The 21,822-nt window shown below is 38.6% G+C and overlaps 1 protein-coding gene and 1 pseudogene across 1 annotated transcript in view; both read left to right on the plus strand.

Annotated features, from left to right (window-relative positions):
* Positions 1-7,913: 7,913 nt before the first annotated feature.
* The window catches only part of LOC147564859 (uncharacterized), a 101,860-nt gene continuing 87,951 nt past the window's right edge, over positions 7,914-21,822 (plus strand). The window contains exon 1 of the mRNA XM_086650695.1: positions 7,914-7,948. The gene's annotated coding sequence lies outside the window, so the exon portion shown is untranslated. The remainder of the gene's footprint in view (positions 7,949-21,822) is intronic.
* LOC147564860 (O-fucosyltransferase 39 pseudogene) lies at positions 18,577-19,415 on the plus strand (annotated as a pseudogene).

A 21,822-nucleotide genomic window follows, 5' to 3' on the forward strand; every position in this document is an offset into this window, starting at 1 on the left:
TGTTACAATACATGGGATGTTGGAATTACTCCAAACATTATTTAAGTTAACAGTAAGACTATAGTGAGCCAAATTATGGGGTACAAGATCTGCATTTCGATAAAAATAAACTATATTGGAAGCTATCGAAAGCATGCATCAAGCTATGAATATCTGCAATATTCTTTCTGAATTTCTACGGAATTAGATTCGGGTCTTCCGGAATCCACTCTAGGATTGCTTTTGCGTCTGTTTCGGTTTCTACTTGTTTGCAATTTAACGATGTTGCTAACTCGATACCCAGTAGGATTCTTTGAGCTTCAGCAATCGATGAATTCACTTGAGGGATGGTTTTGTGTGCCCGCCTATAAAATAACCAAATTGGTCGCTGCATATCGCCGCAAATGAAGGCCGACCTGAACTTATATAATGGTATTATTTAAAAAAAATTAATATAGACTATGATGTACGTTAATCAGTATATGGCACTGAACATCATCAAGATGTGATAAGCACGACCCCGTTGAAATTAAACTATGAATGAAAGAGGCCTAAAGCCCAACAACATATTAAAGTGGCCTAAAACCTAACTAATGATGCCCAAAATGTCCAGACGTTGACTAACGTCTGAAAAGTCAAGATCAGACCTGAAGTCCATTGGGTCAACCTGGCTTATGGTAGTAGGACAGCTGAGCCCTCGAGGAAACCAGCCCCATAAGCGCCCTTGGCATGAATAGATCAGTCCTAGGGTCTTAAGAGGAGTAAGGGAGGTCCACACAGGTTCGGTCGATGCCTAACGCCCAGAACTGGGGAGGCAGAAGTGCACCAAGGAACCTACCAACTTAATCCACATCCAAAGAGATCTCAGTCGGCTACGTATCTCGAAGTGTTTAAGCAAGTTTGGACTTCACGTGTCTAAGGGAGGAAAATTCTCCCATAAGATTTATCACTTCGGCAAGATATCTACGAGGTATCCTTGAACTTAGAAACTTCCACTTATTGAAGATCCGAGATAGACTCTAAGAGAAACCCTAGATACTAAGGAGAGGAAACTCTTCTGACGGTTTGATGGCAACAACCGCACCACCGCCACTAATCACAGTCGGCCTAACATTGCCTATAAAAGGCCCCCCACACCGTCCTTCAAAGGACACGATCTTTGAACCCTAAAAGATCACAAGAAACCAAGAGTTCTAATAACTCGCCCCCGAAATGATCGATCAATATTCATTCTTTTACCGCAAAGAGCACCCTGACTGTCTTCAGCGTCGGAGCGGTTTTCGAACCCTTTGCAGATTTCCCCCCTTGGGAATTGACGAACATGAGCAAGGAACTAGGAGTTGGAGCAAAGAGCTGGAGCAAAGGGCAAGGAGTAGGAGCAAAGAATTGGGAGAACAGAGTAGGAAACAAGAGCGTCTTATATTCACTTAACCGAATATACTCACATAACGGAGGTTGTCATGCATCAACTCCCTTTTTAATACTGATATAACGGAATGTCATTTTTCGACATGAGCACCAACAACATATTAAAGAGGCCTAAAGCCCGATAAACTTATTATTTATACCTTATTAACTAAAATTCAATAACGATGGATTCCACCTCCTACGATAATTGAACCTAAGATCACGAAGATTTTGGAGTTTATGTCAACATAATCAACTAATTGGGCAACAAGTGTTGACTGTATGATTGTATATTGTTACTAGTCTGATCTTGTATTTTTGTTATTCGGTTTCCACCGCGTCCTACGGACTACGGACGGGACAAACCTCTCTTGGCTAATGCCGGAGATGACAATTAAATCAAAATTCTTCAAAAGAATTCTCCAGAAAAATGGTTAATAAAGATGATATCGATTTTGGAAAAAAATAAAGAAGATACAGGAAAATAAATAGAGAAGAGATACTGACCAACTCAAAAATAAATTTAAATCGTGACTCAAAATAGTGAGTAGGGAAAGAAATACATGGGTAGTAGTTATTAGGGTTATTTCCCTAATGGCCCCCAACTTTGTGACCAGCTTCCCGCCTGGCCCTCTACTTTACGAGAAATACCCATATGACCCCCTTCCGTCATAACACCGTTACTCTCTCTCTTCCATTTCTTTTCTCTCTCCTCCAACATGTGTTTCTCTCTCTGCCACCTCGTTAAAACCAGCCAACTCATCATCTTCTCCGGGAAGGTCACCGGCCGACCAATTTGCCGGCCGGCGACCTTAAAACCTAAAAAAAAAAAAAAAAAAATTATTTCATCTCTCCTCTCTCTCTCTTAAAAGAATTTTTTTTCACCTCCTCTCTCTCTAAACTCCGACGAAGGGGGTTACCCTTCGCCGGAGTTCGGGAGACCTTAAAGGTCTGCCGGAAGAGACCTTCGTGGTCTGTTCCGGCAGACCTTTAAGGTCTGCCCGAGCAGACCTTGATCTGCTCAAGCAGACCTTCATGGTCTGTTCGAGCAGACCTAAAAGGTCTGCTCGGGCAGACCTTTAAGGTTTCCCGAACTCCGGCGAAGGGTAACCCCCTTCGCCGGAGTTTAGAGAGAGAGAGAGGAGGTGAAAAAAAATATTTTTTTTTTTAGAGAGAGAGAGGAGAGATGAAATAAAAAAAAATTTATTATTTTTTAGGTTTGAAGGTCGCCGGCCGGAAAATTGGTCGGCCGGCGACCTTCCCGGAGAAGATGATGAGTTGGCTGGTTTTAACGAGGTGTCAGAGAGAGAAAACATGTTGGAGGAGAGAGAAAAGAAATGAAAGAGAGAGAGTAACGGTGTTATAACGGAAGGGGGCCATATGGGTATTTCTCGTAAAGTAGGGGGCCAGGCGGGAAGCTGGTCACAAAGTTGGGGGTCATTAGGGAAATAACCCTAGTTATTATAGGGATATCCTAACCGATTTTGGTCGATTTACACTACTACCCTTCTATTTTGATATAATTTACACAAAAAGAAATTCGTCGGATGTGATCTTTGTGAAACTCCCAATAAAAATGGTCGATCAAACTTTTACTTCATGTAGCCGACTGAGTTGTTTTATTATAATAGATGGGTGCGGCTAAAAGCACTCGCCCAAAGTGTTGTTGGCACCCGTGCTTTTAGCCCCTTCCTTTTGTTATTGAAAAAATGGGTTATTTTCTAAATAGCCCCCAACTTTGACCAGCTTCCTACCTAGCCCCCTAAATTAATAAAAATACTCATATGTCCCCCTTTTTGAGTTTCCGTTATAACACCTTTAACCAGCCAACATTTCTCAATCCTCCATCTCATAACCTCTCTCTGCCACCTCATCATCTTATCCGGCGAAGGTCGTCGCCGACAAATTTTCCGGTCGGCGACCTTCAAACTTTAAAAAAAAATTTCTCTTCTTCTTTTTCTTACTCTCCTATTTTCTCTCTCTTCTTCTTTCTCTCTATTCCCCTCTTTTATTTCTCTCTTCCCCTATCTTCTCACTCTCTCTCTATAAACGATCGGTAAAGGGGAACCCTTCGCCGGCTGTCGGGTTTGGGAAACCAGACCTTCAAAGGTCTGGGGACAACCCAGACCGACGAAGGTCTGGAAAAACCAGACCTTCAAATTTGGTTTTTCCAAACCTTCAAAGCTCTGGTTTTTCTCCAGACCCGACGGCCGGCGAAGGGTTCCCCTTCGTCGGCCGTCTATAGAGAGAGAAAGAGTGAGAAGAGAGGGGAAGAGAGGGGAAGAGAGAGAAAGAAAAGAGGGGAAGAGAGAGAAAGAAGAAGAGAAAGAGAAAGAAAACAGGAGAGAGAGAGGAAGAAGAAGAGAGAGAAAACAGGAGAAAGAGAAAAAAAAATTTCTTTTTTAGGTTAGTATGAGGATGAGTTTTTCTCTACCTGAAATCATCACAATTTATGCAACATGTGTACTCCTCTCAGTTGTCACTTTTGCTATGTCGAATACTCGTGTCTGATAGATTCTTGTTATCACTCTAGTGGATATAGTGTTGTGAGATATAACATCTTGTTTGTTAATCCTACTTGACCAGTGCAATGGTTTTATATTTTTGGAAAATCAGTAGATGTGTTAATGACATATGAAGAATCATTTCTTGACTACTAATGTGAATTTCTAGTTGTAAAAGTTTTTCGAACTTAAATGGCTGGATATGTGGAATTTTTTGCAGTTATGGAGTTGCTGCTATTGCTCCTTTCTCCCACCGATTGGCATTTGATGAGATGCCTATGGACATTCAACGTCTACGATGTAAAGTCAACTTTCAAGCATTGACTTTTGTTCCTCACATCAACACACTGGGAGACGCTCTTGTTGGTCGTCTGCGGTATCCGTCTGAAAGAAGGGGCACTTCACCTGAGACATACAGACAGGGACCTAGGAAGTTTGCCGTGCTTCATCTTCGATTTGATAAGGTATAAATTGCCACCTTTAATCTTGTTGTGGAGTGTATCAAATACTGCATATTTGCTTTTGGATATTCATTTTAAGGTAGCGTTCGTATAATTTTATCCATCTATTTGAGTCAGATCTTGAACAAATCTCCACCTCAGAAGCACAAATTTTCAACTTTTAACTACCTGAATTTGAAACATGACTTGTTTTAAGATCTGATTTTGTAAAAATGCTAAACTTATGCATCAACTTCTATAGAATATGTAAAATAGACGTAAATAATAATCAGATTCAGATGTATTAGGAAAATAAACACTACCTAATTTGTGTTCTGAAAAGGCATTTCCGTGGGCCACTTGAATAATCTGTGTCAAGGTTGGATTTGTCAATCATTATATTCTCTTGTTTAATCTTGGTTGATGTACAGGATATGACTACCCATTCACCATGTGACTTAGGTGGGGGTAAAGCTGAAAAATTGTCCTTGGCAAAGTATCGACAAATGATTTGGCAAGGAAGAGTATTAAACTCTTAGTTTACTGATGAGGAATTGAGAAATCAGGGCCGGTGCCCGTTAACCCCCGAAGAAATTGGATTACTGCTTGCAACTCTAGGATTCGACAACTCCACTCGCCTATTTCTTGCTTCCCACAAGGTTTATTTTGATGTGACACGAAAATGTCACATTTGGAGAGTCTAACTTAGACTAATTTGTCCTTTTCGAGTGTTATCAATATTATTTTATGTGTTTTTCTTATTAGGTATCATATTTGGAGTTAAACATGAAATTCAGAATAAAAGGAGCGAATTATCAGTATCATTTCATGTGCCCAAAACGAGAGAAGATGACTTCAGGCAAATCAAATTACAAATGGAGGCAATGACGAGTCCGACGGTGAAAACGGAAGTCAATTCCGAGTTCGGATGGGGAAGTCATGAAAGAAAGAAGTCCGAGGGTATTTTAGTCCTTTGTGACAATTTGAAGATGTAGAGACAAGGATGGAGGCACTTCTTGGTTTCTAAACCAATCCCAAAGCCCACACAAGCCCAAAGAAGAATGACAAGGAGGAATTATATTAGCACCCACTCTTTATGGATTAAAGTCAACAAAGTCTAAATGAATTGACTAAGTCAAGGGACTCAAGGATTTTAGTAGTTTAGGCTACTATTCATCATCTTCATCATTGATCAACCAAGCAAAAAAAAGGGAAGAGAGAAAAAGAAGGGGGCTAAGGGAGTTCTAGGGTTCTAGAGTTTGTTCTTAAGTGTTGCACCTTGAAGAGAGGGAAAGAGAGAAGGGGAGGTCCGGCGTAGCTAGGCCGACCTAAGCTTGGCCGGAACCGCAGCAGCTCGGGTGTCTTGGGAGCAGCAGCTACTGCTCGGGCTGTAGCTTCCTCCCGGCCGGAACGAGCAAGGATCAGTACGGGAGCAACAGCAGCAGCACTCGGGATGCATCTCGAGTATTGCTCAGACGGCAGAGGCACTACACGGGACATCAAGCTCCGGCAGCAGCCGCTGTGCACGGGAAGCTTCTCTCCAGCTCGGGACTCGGGATGGCAGCACGGGACGGCTAAGAGAAAGACGCGACATGCTCGGGACAGTGGGTATCTTGGCCGGGAAGAGCTATTTTGGCCGGATTTCATGGTTTTTGGCCGGAAACTTGGCTGAATTTTCTTACTTTTCCGGCAACTTTCTTGGTTCGAAAACATAGGGCTTTTACTCCCCATGTCATGATCTTGCTTCCCATATGGTTTGATTTGATTTTGCTCAAGAAATTTCTAATAGGGGAAATGTAGGGTTAGCTTTAATGGTGGATGTTCTTGAGATAGAGAAGATGATGATGGTCACTATGGGGAACCCAGAAAATTGCTTAGGGGAGATCGGCTGCAACTAAAAACTCATATTTTCCGTCGATCTTAGCCTCGAACCACATCGAAAAAGGGGGGATTTTCTCATCATTTCTAATTCATTCACCATGTTTAGCTAACTTTAGTGTGTCGATTATATGAGATGAAATGTGATGAATTCGTGATTATGTTTAGTATGATTTGATGTTTTGATTATAAATTGATGTTCATTTATTTCGATTATCGTTTCGATCGTATTTTCATGTGTCTTGTCAAGCACTTTGCATAGTTAATAGACGAAACGAAGTATTCGATATCGATCGTGGTCTAAGTCATAATTTCATGTGTCTTGTCATGCACTTCACATAATTAGGCGACTAGACAACACTTTCGTTGACTCGGGATTAACCGATTATAACGTTTGTTTGACTAAGTATGATCTCCGGATATACGTAGTACTTATAGACATCACCTTAGGAGTCGAATATTGATTGTTCCTCGACACATTAAATCGGACCATACATAGTTGTAGATTTATCATTAAAGATTCCCGGACTTCGATACATTAACTCTCGTATTCAGATACTCTTAAAGCATGATTTGAATGAATGACTTATTATTTGTTTACATGCGAGTTTAATTGGCTTCGTCTAGTTCTATAAACTAGAAACCTTGATCTTAATCGTCTATTGACACAAAATTTGACAATGCGTACTTAGTTTGATAATCGATACTTACTAACCTTGGATCGATTATACATAGTTTGACGTATTATACTTATTAGTGTCATACTTGTTCATTTTCAATTCATTAGATTGTGTGTGTAAGTTTGATAGTCGATGCTTAGTGACGTTTGATCGATTATGCTTAGTTAAACACATGATGCTTAGGATTGTCAATGTGGGTTAAGTTAATTACATTTTCATGCGAATAGATACTTAGTATTTGTCTTATCGATCTTGTGGATCGAAGTATCCGTCTCAATCAACTTTTTCCCGAATCTACTCTAACCCGTCTCGACTCTTGTTCCTCCGAACTTTTCGCTCGAATATCTCTCGCCCGTTTACTTTGATCATTTAGGTTAGTTTTACTTGTTTTATTCTCTATTACTTATTCGATAAAAAAAACTCCCCATTTATCTTTATTCTTTTCCTTTTTAGTCTAAGTTAGCTAGTGATACCTAGACCGGCGAACGAGACTCCTTCGTTATCCGAATCACCTTCCTATCCTTGGATCGACTCCAGTTTTACCGGTTACTACTTGATACCTCCGCTTGGGTGTGCAACCTTTTCGGTTGCATCAAGATTTTGGCGCCGCTGCCGGGGATAGGTTTAGTAGTTAGGATAGCGTTTGTTGTTTTGTTCATTAGTTTAGTGTTGTTTGCTTACTTAAACGTTTTTTTTCATTATTTTATTTTTTGTAGTTTCTTATCTTTTTATCTTTCTAGGTACCGTTTCAATAAAAGAGCCAAAAGTGACATAAAGGCGAAGGAAAAGGAAGGAATCGAAGCTTAAGAAGAAAGGCCAACGAAACGAGAGGAGCACTTGATAGTATCGCATTCTATCTCATCCTGTTTACTTGTGTGATTGTTTAGTTTATAAGTGTTAGTTCCCATTTTGTGATTGTGTGTTAGTATCCTTGAACATTGTGAGATCATGGAAAGTTGGTCATTTGATTAAAATGACCTTATGCTAACCCTTTCCAACACTAGTCGACCATCTACAAGTCATCAGGACTACTCAAATTTACATAGGAATGTTCCGACTAGTGATAGGAATAGACGAGTTGAGCCTGACCGACCTAGGATGACCATGGGTGAATATCGACGGATGTATGGAGTCGGTCAGACTCGTCATGACTATGGTTTTAGGGATTATGAGCATGAGGGTAATCAACCCCTCGAGACTATCGACAAGAATTTGGGATGACCACACCTTCATGTATGAATTTGTCATTTGATGAGGACCGTAGTTCTATTAATATTGATCGACCACGTCGAAGTCTTCGTGACTATCGACAAACATACATGAACGGTTCATTTAGTGATGACAATTCCCGACTCGATGATTCCATTCAAAGAGTCAAGTCTAGGTATCTACATGAAGGTAGTGAAGAAAGGACCATGGAGACCATTAGCCCGGTTTGTGCCGTTTATGCGAGCTTAAACCATTTGACCGAGTATTATCCCGTGATCCGTGTTCCGCGAGAGTCTTCGTTTAGTTATACTCATGTGCCTTATTACGAGGAGATGTCTGAAGATACTCTCCAAGCAATTTTAGAGTACCAAACTAGATTTAATCGAGATATAACGGAGATCACAGAACGAATTCTCAAAATTGTTGATAGACTTGAGTCAGAGCCTATCGTCGACGAGGAAGGGGTTTGTGCACCCCAAACTCAAGAAGAGACTATGAATGATGGTGAGGGTAATACACCTAACTCTAGTCTTAAGCTAAATGTCGAAGAAGCTCCTGATAGACCTTTTGAGATGGAATTGACCGGTGACCCTTATTGCTCACTCTCCCAACCTTCGTCATCTCACCATGATAGGACTACAGTAGACCTTGATGTTCAGGATGAAGGCTTTATGAGCAAGTTTGGGGATGAAACTATTATGAACATTCCAATTTTTGACACTTGTGAGGAGGCAGTCTTAGATGCCATATTAGGAAGGAATGGTGTTGTAACCAACTTTAAGGCTCCAGATGCCTTTAAGGACGTCGACGACATAGAAGTTAGCGAGATAATGGATAATGATGGGCCTAAAAAGTTTCCTAAATAGGTCTACACCCGCAAGTGCACGGGTGTCAAGTTGTAATAAATTCCGGTAAGACCGGTTCGTTCCTCAGAGACTAAGTGAAACCTATTCTAAGACTTGGAAGTAACTTGGGTTTTGGTTTTGATGAGGTTTTGGTAATAAAATAAAATAAATAAAATATTAAAATAAAATTACGGAAAGAAAATAATTACAAATGATACAAGGAACTCAAATGGGGGAGAGCCTAGGGTTTTCTGAATCCGTCTTCCTAACAATTCTAACGACAAATTAATTTTGGTCTGATTAGATAGTTCTTTATATAACTCAGGTTTTTAGTTCATGAACGGTCTAAAAACCCGGAAGATTTTATCGTTAAAATGGTAAAAACTTTAATAAATTGTCGAGAAAATGATTATTACGACTTCATCTAAACCCTAGATAGAAAATTAGTTCTTCATGATAAAGGATGGAAGCTTAGATATATGGAAAAAGGAAAGAAAAGTAGAAAAGTTGGATTTCTTACTGATTTTGTAGCCAAACAGAGCCTTAGGGAAGTGATTTCCTTCTGATTTTCCGAGATTCCGCCAAACGCACCCTCTAGGAAAACGATTTTCTCGTCTTCCCAGAAATATTTTCCCTAAGAGAAAATTATTTTCTCTCCTATTTTCTCATCTTCTCCAACTATCTTTCTCTCTCTAACTTGCTGTTTTCTCTCTTTCTCTTTGAGTATTCTATCTCTCTCTCACAAAGTAAACAGAAAACAAAAAGAAAAGAATCAAAACAAGATGAAGATAGTGATTTATTAAAACTGAATCTCTTGGTTCTGTTTTTCTCTCTCTCTACAGTAACTCTCTTTCTCTCTCAACTCTTTCTATCTAACTCTCTCTTTACAATCTCTCTTTCTATCTTGATAATCTTTTCTCTCACTAAAAAGGATTACAAACAGAAGAAGAAGAAGAAGAAGAAGAAGAAAAATAGATGATGATGATGATCAATGGATGGTACTCTCGGTTGTCTCTCTCTCTAACTCCATTTCTTCATCCCCAGCCGAGAGCTCTTTACATCACTCTCTCTCTCTCTAATATAGTCGGTTTTGGTTGAGCTACCAGAGGAAAACTCTCCAGTCGAGATGGTGACTTTTTTTTTGACCCCAAACCGAGATGATTTCTCAGCTCCTGTTGCTTGTTTCTTATATAGCAAAAACGGAATTCCAAAACCTTAGTCCTCCTCTGTAATTGATCTTCTTTTCCTTTTTAAGAGAAAATAATATTCTCTCTAAATATAACCGAGAAAAAGAGATAAGAAGCAGAAATCTCCAATGTCAGTCGAATCCCATCTATCTCTAGCTTTCACTTTCTCTGATATTATCTCTCTCTCTAGAAGGTAAGAGTATTTATCTCTTTATCTCTTCCTCAATCTGCAAAATACTTTCCAATCATCGAACCGAGCTCCCAACTTTTAATTTCTCTAATTCCATTCACAAGAATATTTTCAGTCTTCAATCTCTATCTTCTCTGTAAAATCTGATCCAAAAACGCCTCTCTCTCTCGAAATTCCCCAGCCATATCTCTTTCCTTCTCTGACTTCTCTCAATCTCCCTAGATTTCCTTTCATTAATCTTGAAAGAATTTAATTACCTTCTTTGCTTTCCTTTCCTGCATAAATCTTCCAAAGAGATAGGTTCTCTTTTTCTCTCATATGTTGTTTGAAAGAAAACTTCCAAACTCTTTCTCTCTCTAATGGAATATTGAATATTTCCTTCCCAAAAGATTTCAATCAATCTGTCTCATTCCCTCTATTAATGGTGACGAGATATTAAAAGATGGGACCCGTTAAAAGATCACGGGTGATAAAAGATAAATGGGAACTTCCTGTTTTGATTTATTAGCTATTAAGAGGATCATAAGGTGTAGCATGGGATCGTGTAAGAGGTTACCATGGGATTCCAGATGAAGCCACGTGTCACTGAAAAGATTTCAGCCTTTAGATATTTCGGCCTACTTTATTAACTTGCACCATGTAACGTGGAGACAACATCTAGCAAAATGCCGAACAGACACCGAGTATACCCAACTGTATACCGAACATCTCACTCAGCGTACACGTCCTCCGACTCAATCGGTGCCACGTGTCGTATAGAAGATGGTCAATTGATTTTTTTTTTCTTACCTAAACTTTGACTTGGATTATCTTTCGGATCCGGACTCCGATTCCACTTCCGCTTTCGCCGATGGATTCGTATTGGAATCTACTTTCACATGAGCACTAATATTGACCAGAATACCCTTGTCATTAAAATGACCAAAATGCCCCTCAAGTATGTCTTTATCACGATGTTTTCGCATCGAACTCCGTAAATGAGACCTGAGGAAGAAAATCAAACAAATCATCAGAGTAACCGCTCGAACTGGACTAACTAACCCGAGTTAAGAGATTCAGATGGGACATTTTCATGTCTCATCAGATAACCTGTTGGATTATTTACCTAAGGAAACCACAGACCTTGACTTGGCCCCCGAGCATATTGCCTTACCCTTAGAGTTTAGTTCGACATTCCACATGATCTCAGACTTGGTTGTTGACCCCTTCTGGGACACATCGGATGTCTTTCCTAGCATGTCTAGGGACTTAGTGGATGTTTTATCCACTAAGCTTGAGTTTGATTATTTTCCTCGGACTAACCTCTTAGACCTTCATTTGTATGCCGATCCTTTTGACGACTGTTTAGTCGTCGCCCCTAGCATCTATGAGCACTTAGTGGACCGTGCATCCACTAAGTTTGGGGATGGCTTCTTTTCGCTTTTAGTCTCACGTGCACTGCTTTGGTCTAATGTTATTGTGAGACTTTTAGCATTTGTATATAGCTTTCTTTGGGTTGACCTCCAAATCTTTCGTCTTTTGCTTTATGACCGTTAAGCCGATTAAGGTGGCCTTTGATGTTTGTGGGTATCATCTCTGGAAACCCTCCGTGAGACATAAGTCGTGCTCTTGTGTGAAAACAAGAGAATCAAAGGCTAATTGCATAGCTCGATGCAATCGTGTATACCTGCGTTAGTGGTAGAGTTCTATATGGTCATGTCGTTTATGTGCTTCATTCTCATTATGTTTTGGATATTTTAGGAGCATTTCTTATATGTTTTACTTCTAAGGCATGGTTTGTTCCAAGTTTGGGGATGGCGTGAGCTTGGCATCAACTTGGAACCTCTTTGTACATGAGCCTTGGTAGTATCATCTTTTATCTCCTTCGGTTATGGTAATATTTCTCCACTCTTCTCTTTAAATTGATGTGCCTCTTTATCATTTGGTGAGTGTATGCTTAGAACATTGAGGACAATGTTATTTTTAAGTTTGGGGATGCGGGATATGACCATAACCAATGCATGACCATGGGTTTCAAAGACAAAAGGGTTCAAATTAGCCAAAATTTGAAAATTTTTGAACATTTTGAGTAGATTTACATGTGATTATAGTGATAGTTTTCAGAATGTTGATTCATATGTGTCGAGTTGATGAGTTTTGTGATTGCTAGTGACCTTTGCATGAAAATCGAGTGTTTTAGTGTTTGTGTTGTGCCATGTGAGTAGCATCTTAGTGAAGAAAAAAACATTTCTAAGAGACCTAGAGTAGTCATTAGTGGAGACTTAACCCATGTGAGAGCTCAAAGCCTAAAATGTCCTTCGAGTGTACTCTTCCGCGCTAACTCCGAGTAGAATGAAGAGCTACTCAACCTCGTAACTATTAAAAGAGCTCATTTAAGCTCGTGTGCTCAACTTTCTTAGCCACTAGGAGTGACATTAGGATAGCGAATTAACCTTGCCCTTGTAGTCCATGAAACCCAATAAGAGTGTCAACTAGAGGGAGGCGGATACTCCATTACCATCTTCATATTTGGAGTGTATGTCCGTGAGGCCGAAGTCGAGGCGAAATGTACTAAACTAGGAATCAAGGCGTTGTGACTTCGGAACATAGATGTTGCTCGTTATGGTATGACACTTGCATTTTAGGGTAAGATCATTAGTGAAGAGGTCCTTAGCTTTTATATGAACTTATTTACTTGATTCATTATGTGTTGACATGCTTAAATCCTTTACTATACGAACCATGCTTATCTATGATTTGGATGTTGGACCCTTGTGTATTTGAATCCACGATGTTTGTGGGTGTCATCTATGGAAACCCTCACGAGACAACACTCGTCCTCTAGTGGTAACCTAGGGGTTTAAAGGCTTGTTGCATACGCTAAATGCAACCGGGATGCCTCCGAAAGTGAGTTAGGTTTTTATTTTGTTTTATTTGTTCGAGGACTAGCTAAGTTTAAGTTTGGAGTTAAACATGAAATTCAGAATAAAAAGAGCGAATTATCACAATCATTTCATGTGCCCAAAACGAGAGAAGATGACTTCAAGCAAATCAAATTACAAGTGGAGGTAATGACGAGTCCGACGGTGAAAACGGAAGTCAATTCCGAGTTCGGATAGGGAAGTCATGAAAGAAAGAAGTCCGAGGGTATTTTAGTCCTTTGTGATAATTTGAAGATGTAGAGACAAGGATGGAGGCACCTTTTGGTTTCTAAACCAAGCCCAAAGCCCACACAAGCCCAAAGAAGAATGACAAGGAGGAACTATATTACCACCCTCTCTTTATGGATTAGAGTCAACAAAGTCTAAATGAATTGAGTAAGTCAAGGGACTCAAGGATTTTAGTAGTTTAGGCTACTATTCATCATCTTCATCATTGATCAACCAAGCAAAAAAAAGGAAGAGAGAGAAAAAGAAGGGGGCTAAAGGAGTTCTAGGGTTCTAGAGTTTGTTCTTAAGCGTTGCACCTTGAAGAGAGGGAAAGAGAGAAGAGGAGGTCCGACCTAGCTAGGCCGACCTAAGCTTGGCCGGAACAGCAGCAGCTCGGGTGTCTTGGGAGCAGCAGCTGCTGCTTGGGCTGTAGCTTCCTCCCGGCCGGAACGAGCAAGGATCAGCACGGGAGCAACAACAGCAGCACTCCAGATGCATCTCGAGTATTGCTCAGTCGGCAGAGGCACTACACGGGACAACAAGCTCCAGCAGCAGCCGCTGTGCACGGGAAGCTTCTCTCCAGCTCGGGACGCGGGATGCTCGGGACAGTGGGTATCTTGGCCGGGAAGAGCTATTTTGGCCGAATTTTATGGTTTTTGACCGGGAACTTGGCCAAATTTTCTTACTTTTCCGGCAACCTTCTTGGTCCGAAAACTTAGGGCTTTTACTCACCATGTCATGATCTTGCTTCCCATATGGTTTGATTTGATTTTGGTCAAGAAATTTCTAAAGGGGGAAATCTAGGGTTAGCTTTAATTGTGGATGTTCTTGAGATGGAGATGATGATGATGGTCACTACGGGGAACCCAGAAAATTGCTAAGGGGAGATCGGTTGCAACTAAAAACTCATATTTTCCGACGATCTTAGCCTCGAACCACATCGAAAATGGGGGATTTTCTCATCATTTTCTTTCCATTTCTTATTCATTCACCATGTTTAGCTAACTTTAGTGTGTCGATTATATGAGATGAAATGTGATGAATTCGTGATTATGTTTAATATGTTTTGATGTTTTGATTATAAATTGATGTTCATTTATTTCGATTATCGTTTCGATCGTATTTTCATGTGTCTTGTCAAGCACTTCGCATAGTTAATAGACGAAATGAAGTATTCGATATCGATCGTGTTCTAAGTCATAATTTCATGTGTCTTGTCATGCATTTCACATAGTTAGGCGACTAGACAACACTTTTGTTGACTCGGGATTAACCGATTATGACGTTTGTTTGACTAAGTATGATCTCCGGATATACGTAGTACTTATAGACATCACCTTAGGAGTCGAATATTGATTGTACCTCGACACATTAAATCGGACCATACATAGTTGAGATTTATCATTATTGATTCTCAGACTTCGATACTGATGAGACATGAAAATATCCCATCTGAATCTTTTAACTTGGGCTAGTTAGTCCAATTCGAGCAGTTACTCTGATGAATTGTGTGTTTCTCTTTCCCAGGTGTCTTTTACGGAGTTCAGTGCGTAAAACATATAAAATCAAGAGAAAGACGTGTTAGGGGTATTTTGGTCATTTATTCAGTCGGGTAATTTGGCCAATATTGATGATTGGGTAAAAAGTAGAGTCCAAGACGAGCCCGTGAGTGAAAACGGAGGTGAAATCGGAGTTCGATAAAGGGAATTAGCTCGAGTCATATTTTTTATAATGGCTTAGTTGACCAGAATCAAAGAATGCCACATGTTGGAGATGGACGGTTGTGATGTGCGCGTGGGATGAATTCGGGATAAGAAGGATGGCGCTTTGGAATTCTCGTTGAAATAGGATCTGGTGCATCTCAAGTACGATCTTCAGTGGACCTGCGCAAATCTGAAGGACACATGCAACGTGCGCGTGGACCGAGTGTAAAGATGGGAATCTTATCTAAACTTGATGCACATGGGTTGTAGCCAAATCTTACCATCCCAACAGTACTCACGTGAAAGAAGGCAATCACTTCTCATTCTCTTAATTTCAAAATCTCTTTCCTTTATTTCTATTTTCATGAATATATCATAGAGATTAAAAACAGAAATAAAAGAGGGGGGAGAAAGAATGTGGTAGAAGATTTAGAGAGAATCATCTCATGGAAACCAAAAGGAAAGTATCTCTTTTACAGGAAGGAAAGAAGTGTGAGGGATGAAGACATGATTTTTCTTACTAAAAAGAAATCGAAAGAGGAAATCCCTCTCTTATTTATACTAGTGTATATCCCGTGCCCTACGGCACGAACACTTGTATCAATCAAATGTTACGAAATTTATTGTTATATTTTATTGAGAGAGAGAGATTTTTATTAGTTATTATTTTTTTGTATTACTTTTTTGTTCTTTTCTCTTAAATTAGTTATTATTCTATTGGGAGAGAGAGAGATTTCAATTTCTTTTTTTAACCCTCGAAATTTATTTTGTTACTTTATTTCTTAAATTAGTTATTGAGTCTCGATAGAAGGAAACGATTATTGTTTTTTAAATAGGTAACTTTATTTCTACGAAGGACTATATTTTAAATTTTGAAGGGCTTCTAGACAATATCCTTTACTAAAAAAGGATGTTTGTCCCAGTCATCGTTTTCCCTTCTGTTTTATATAATAGATTTACTTAAATTAGTTATTTTATTTTTAAGAAGGAAAGGATTATTGTTTTTTAAATAGGTAACTATATTTTTTTAATTAGGTAACTATATTTCTACGAAGGACTATATCTTAAATTTTGAGAAGGGCTTCTAGACAATATGCATAATTAAATAAGGATGTTTGTCCCAGTCATCGTTTTCCCTTCTGTTTTATATAATAGATACTCGGTTGGATCAAAATGAAGAGAGATTGTGAGATATTTGATTGGGAAATCTCATACAAAACAGTATAGAGAAAGGGAAGATAAAACTATATGGAGATTGAAAGAAGATTTTTGGAAGTAGAAAATTGAGATTGAAGGCTGGAAAGGAAAGAGAAATTTGTGGGAGAATAATGAAGATTTCTCTTGCATTGAGAAAGAAGGTAACAAAAAGAGATTCGATCAATGAGTTAATGGTGGAAAGATTTAGAGATACTACAGAGATTGAAATCAAGCAAGATTCGGTTAGAGATGATGGTGGGATCTGTGATCGGCTGGATATATTTGAATGAAGATTTGAGATATTAGAGAGAGAGAACCATCCTCTCATACTTACTGTTATACAACAAGTATTTGTTAGAGATGAAAAGAGAGATAATCATGGATTGATTTGAAGCAGAATATTTTAAGAGAAGTGATCTTGAACATATATTTCTTGAGATTACAGAGAAGGAAAGAAGATATGGCTGGAACCAGGCTCCTCTGTTTGTATAAATCAGAGAAAGAACAGAGTTAAGATCATCTCAGTATGGGGGATCATATCCTCTCTTAAGCTCAACCAAACCAGAAATATAAGAGAGAGAGCACCATTGATATAGAGCTCGGCTAAGTGAGAAAAACAGAGATACCATCATCATTTTATCTTTCTTCTTCATTTTTTTTTATCTCTGTTTGTTAGAGTGAGAAAGAAAAACAGAAAGAGTGAGAAGAGAAAGAGAAAGAGAGAGAAACTACAGAAAGTTGAGAGAAAAAACAGTGAGGAATATGAGAAAATCTGTGGGAGCATAATTTTCCCACAGGGAAATTGTTTCCGAGAAGACGAGAAAATCGAATTTCTTAAGGCGCGTTTGGTTGCAGAAGAACAATTTCCAGCGAGAAAAAGTTTAGTTCTTCTCCTTTTTTTCTCTCCTATTTAGTTTTAATCTTGATCATGATTAGTTAACATTCTTTTTCTAGGGTTTTAGGATGAAACTCATACTTGAACCTATAGAGACATTTTTATTTTGTTAATTCTCTTGATTGTGATTCAAAGTTGAAATTGTTTTATGTTGTAGAATTGATTTTCTTTTCATTGCTTATACTTTTAAATTTGATATATCATGCTTAGGTTAGATTCTTTGATGATATATGCTTATTGATTGATAAACAATAGTTTAGAGATTTATTTTTCGAAATAAACAATTACATTGTTATAAATTATTGGTTTTAAACGAAAATATCTTCCGGAATTAAGGTAGTTCATTATCTGAAATTCCGAGTTATAAAAAGGGAGAATTGACTAGTTAACTATTTGTTCTAAAGATGATTTTATGTGGTAGATTCCGAAACTCTTAGACTTCTCCTCCCATTTGAGTTCATTTTCATTTCCGTTATTTTATTTAAATATTTTATCGTCAAAATAAATTTTCAAAAACAAAAACCGTCTTACTTCCAAGTCTTAGAATATAGGTTTCACTTAGTCTCTGAGGAACGAACCGGTCTTACCGGAATTATCACTTGACGCCCGTATACTTGCGGGTGGTGACCTATTTAGGAACCTTTCTAGGCCCATCAGATACATTAACTCTCGTATTCGGATACTCTTACCCGCCTTGACTCTTGTTCCTCCGAACTCTTCTCTCGAATCTCTCTCGCCCGTTTACTTTGATAATTTAGTTTAGTTTTACTTGTTTTATTCTCTATTACTTATTCGATCATAAAAACCTACCATTTATCTTTTTTTCTTTTCCTTTTTAGTCTAAGTTAGCTAGTGATACCTAGACCGGCGAACGAGACTCTTTCGTTATCCGAATCACCTTCCTATCCTTGGATCGACTCCGATTTTACCGGTTACTACTTGATACCTCCGCTTGGGTGTGCAACCTTTTCGGGTGCATCAGTACCCTAGCATAATTCTGAGAATAATCCCATATAGACGAGGACATATCTTGATCAAGAATATAATAGGCTTCTCCGCTCAATTGGTTTTGAGTTGGACACCAATAAAATTAATACGGTATCAGAGCTTGGCCCAATGATCAGACGTTCCCCCACACCAACCAACAAAAAACGGTACATGTTAGTCTCAAAAAATGCCACACGGAAAGGGGCGGATAATAATAGCTTTGTTCCATATTGAATATAAGATACCCATGTGGTTCATCTTTCAGATTACTTAACCTAGGTTGGTTCATCTTCTAGGTCTACGGTGGTGAAGCAAGGATCTCAACCTTGCAAAAGTTATTTCCATTAATGGAGGACAAGAAAAGCCTTGCTTCAAAGGCAGAACGGGCTAAAACTGAAGGCAAGGCTTCTTTACTATCTGCACTTGATTACTATGTGAGCATGAAGAGTAACATCTTCATTTCTGCATCACCTGGAAATATGCACAATGCGTTGGTAAACCCTCATCTCTCATCAAATATCAAATTCATTTGTCGACAGAAAAGTTTTCGTAGGATTCTAATATTTTGTCATCATAACTTAATAACTGTGAAAACCTCATACTCTCTGCACTCATGAGTGATAAGTCATACCTCTATAACGACCCAAATGTCAACAATTATCGGTGTTGTCCCCACTTTTGCCACCTAGTCTCATGCCCAATGGTACAGACTAAAGGGTATAGCCCAGTCTCAAGTCGCTTCTCCCAGGCGAGGTTGGATAGTTCACTCATCCTTTCTGATTGAGACATCATTTAGATATATTTCCTTCTTGACAATGAAGCTTATGCGCTGTAGTCACCTGAGTGGGGATCAAATCTCTCTTCTGCGACCAGCTAAGAACCGTGAAAATCACATAAGACTCAACATCTGACAAGTCAAATTATACTTGGATATTTGAATGTTGTTCTTGATTAAATTTTTGGGCGATGATATCAGGTGGGACATCGTACGTACGAGAACTTGAAAACTATTAGGCCAAGCATGGGATTGTTAGGGCAGCTGTTCTTGAATAAGAGCATGGAATGGTCTGAGTTTCAGCAGGCAGTACAAGATGGGCATAGAAATAGGCAAGGGCAAATCAGGTTGAGGAAGAAGAAACAATCCATCTATACGTATCCTGCTCCTGATTGCATGTGCCATGGTTAGTAAGTACACAAGAAGGTTATCTTCCACTTTTCTTTGTGAATTAACTATATTTTTTGTCACATCTTGGGAAGTCGTCAATAAGCAAGGATATCTCTCTCTCTCTCTCTCTATATATATATAGGCGGACCGTAATGAAGACCAGCCTGGGCGATGGCCCAGGCTGAGTTTTGTAATTTTTTGACTAATGTAGGGGTAATTTGGTATTTCAAAGGTCTTGATCTTTTTCTTTTTTTAATTTCGAGTTTTAGAGGGGGAAAGTTGGGCGTCTTCACCCTGAGTCCGTGGGAGATTGTTTTCTTGTATTTGATTCTTATTTCTTAAAGGCTTATCTCCAAAATTTGAAGGTTTGATCTACTTAACTTATACTCTTCAATCTATAATATATTTTATCTAAATTTTCAATTTGAAGATTTTAAGTTTTAGTTTTCAACTTTCTCTCTCTAGGGTTTATTGTAAAACTTGAAATAAGTTTGTGAATCTATTTATATTTTGATTGAAAGAGTTGTGTTGAAATCAGACAAATGTAAGTTTTAAAATCAAGAAATGAAATTAGGGTTAGGGTTTATTTTAGTTTCTCTCTGTTCCTAAATAGTTTAGTTTCATTTGAGTACTGAGTTTATCTTCACTGTAAATTACAAACCTTAACTCTAAGTTGTTGAATACTGAAATTAGGTTCAAAGATTGACAATGATCAATGAGAAATTTATTTCTGTCTTCTTTATTGATATGTTGTATGCATAGTTTTTACTTGGTTCAATTATTTTTTCTCTATTTTTGGTTTCTTAGGTTAACTCTTGCTGGACCATATTTTGCATAGTTTGCACTCGATAATCTATAGAAAAACTTTTGTTAAAAAATTCGAATTACTTTAAGTAAAGAGTTCGCCCCGGCTAACTTGAAATCCTGGTTCCGCACTCGATAATCTCGATATATATATTTATGAGAGACAGAGAGAGAGAAAGAGAGGTGTATACTAAATAAACCAATTGGAGTTCTATAGTAGCCAATGATTTTATAAAGCTACGTCTGCAAGTTCAGTTGACTTGGTTTTTTTTTTAAAGGACTTGGTTTTGTTTTTGGTCATCTTTATTTGTCATCAAATGTGTTTTGGGTGAGCATGAGGAAGAAGAGGTAAAATTAGAGAGAAAGGTTGACTTGGATATTTAGAGAAAAGCCATCCAAATGAAAAAAATGTAAATAACTTTTAGCCACCATATAAAACAATAATTTAAAGCCAACTGGACCATCTCTTTGAGATATGTTGTTTGGCCCAAGCTGGAGAGAGATGGAACTCTGTCAAGATCAGAGAACTCCATTAAGAGGAGAGACCCAAGTTGAATAAGCCATATACTTCACATAAACTTAAAATCTTTGGAGAGAGATTCATAACTTATCTTCAAAAATTTACGGAAACAGAAAGGATCTAATTAAGAGATTGATTTCTTTGAGTTCACAGATGCTTCTTCTTTGATGAAAATGGAAGAATTTCTGAAATGATTTCTCATGAGATGGATCACTCACATATCTTGAAAGCAAACTAGAATCTTAAAGTTCAACCAAAAAAGAAATGGGTGATTTTATAGGCCTCCCATTTTTGTTAAAAGGACTCCTTTAAAAGCTCCCCCCTAAAGTTATCGCCGTTAGGTCAAAATTATTCATACCAACAAAAACTTCCTTGACCGATCAAAAGTCCTATCCCTGTTTCATCTTCTTCTTCCGTTTATCTTCTCTATCTCTCTATAAAATCTATCACCTCTCTAACTACCGCCAATTTTATCTTCGTCTCTCCCTCATTCTCTCTTGGGTTTTCTCTCGTTCTCTCTCTGCTTCTCTCTCTATTTCTCTCCTTTTTTCATATTCATCTCTCCCTCTTTCATCTTCCTCATAACCCTAGGTTCAGTTTTTTTCGATTTTTCTAAACTATATTGTTTGAATAGATGAATCTACTTGTTAGCAACACAAGGAAGAAGATTTTGCACCAGACTGAAAAGCTATTTGTGACAAATACGGTGGGCTCGGGCCGTAAATGGAAATGGTGCGTAATTCGAACCGATGCCACCGAAAATTGGTCCAGTAGCGCCAGTAGCTACTAGACCCATTTCCGGTGGGCTCAGACTGAATTACTCAACATTTATGACTCGAGCCTGCCGTAGGTAACGAATCCACTACGGTGTTTTCTCATCGATTAGATTTTTTACTAAGAGAAATTCTATTCGATCTGGTCTCACCGTCCCATGTACACATTATTTGGTATAACCAAACCGAATTGAGCTCCGTCTCGAACGCACAAAAAAAAAAAATTCATACAACCGACAACTAGATCATATACATATAAAAAAGTGTTAGAAAATGTTCATATACTTTATGGGGGACGGTTTAGAATTGATTTTTTGGAATCTTTTGCTAT

The sequence above is a fragment of the Eschscholzia californica genome, unplaced genomic scaffold, assembly GCF_041429995.1.
Source record: "Eschscholzia californica isolate CP2 unplaced genomic scaffold, dmEscCali1.0.p SCAF_1, whole genome shotgun sequence".
Taxonomy (NCBI): Eukaryota; Viridiplantae; Streptophyta; class Magnoliopsida; order Ranunculales; family Papaveraceae; genus Eschscholzia; species Eschscholzia californica.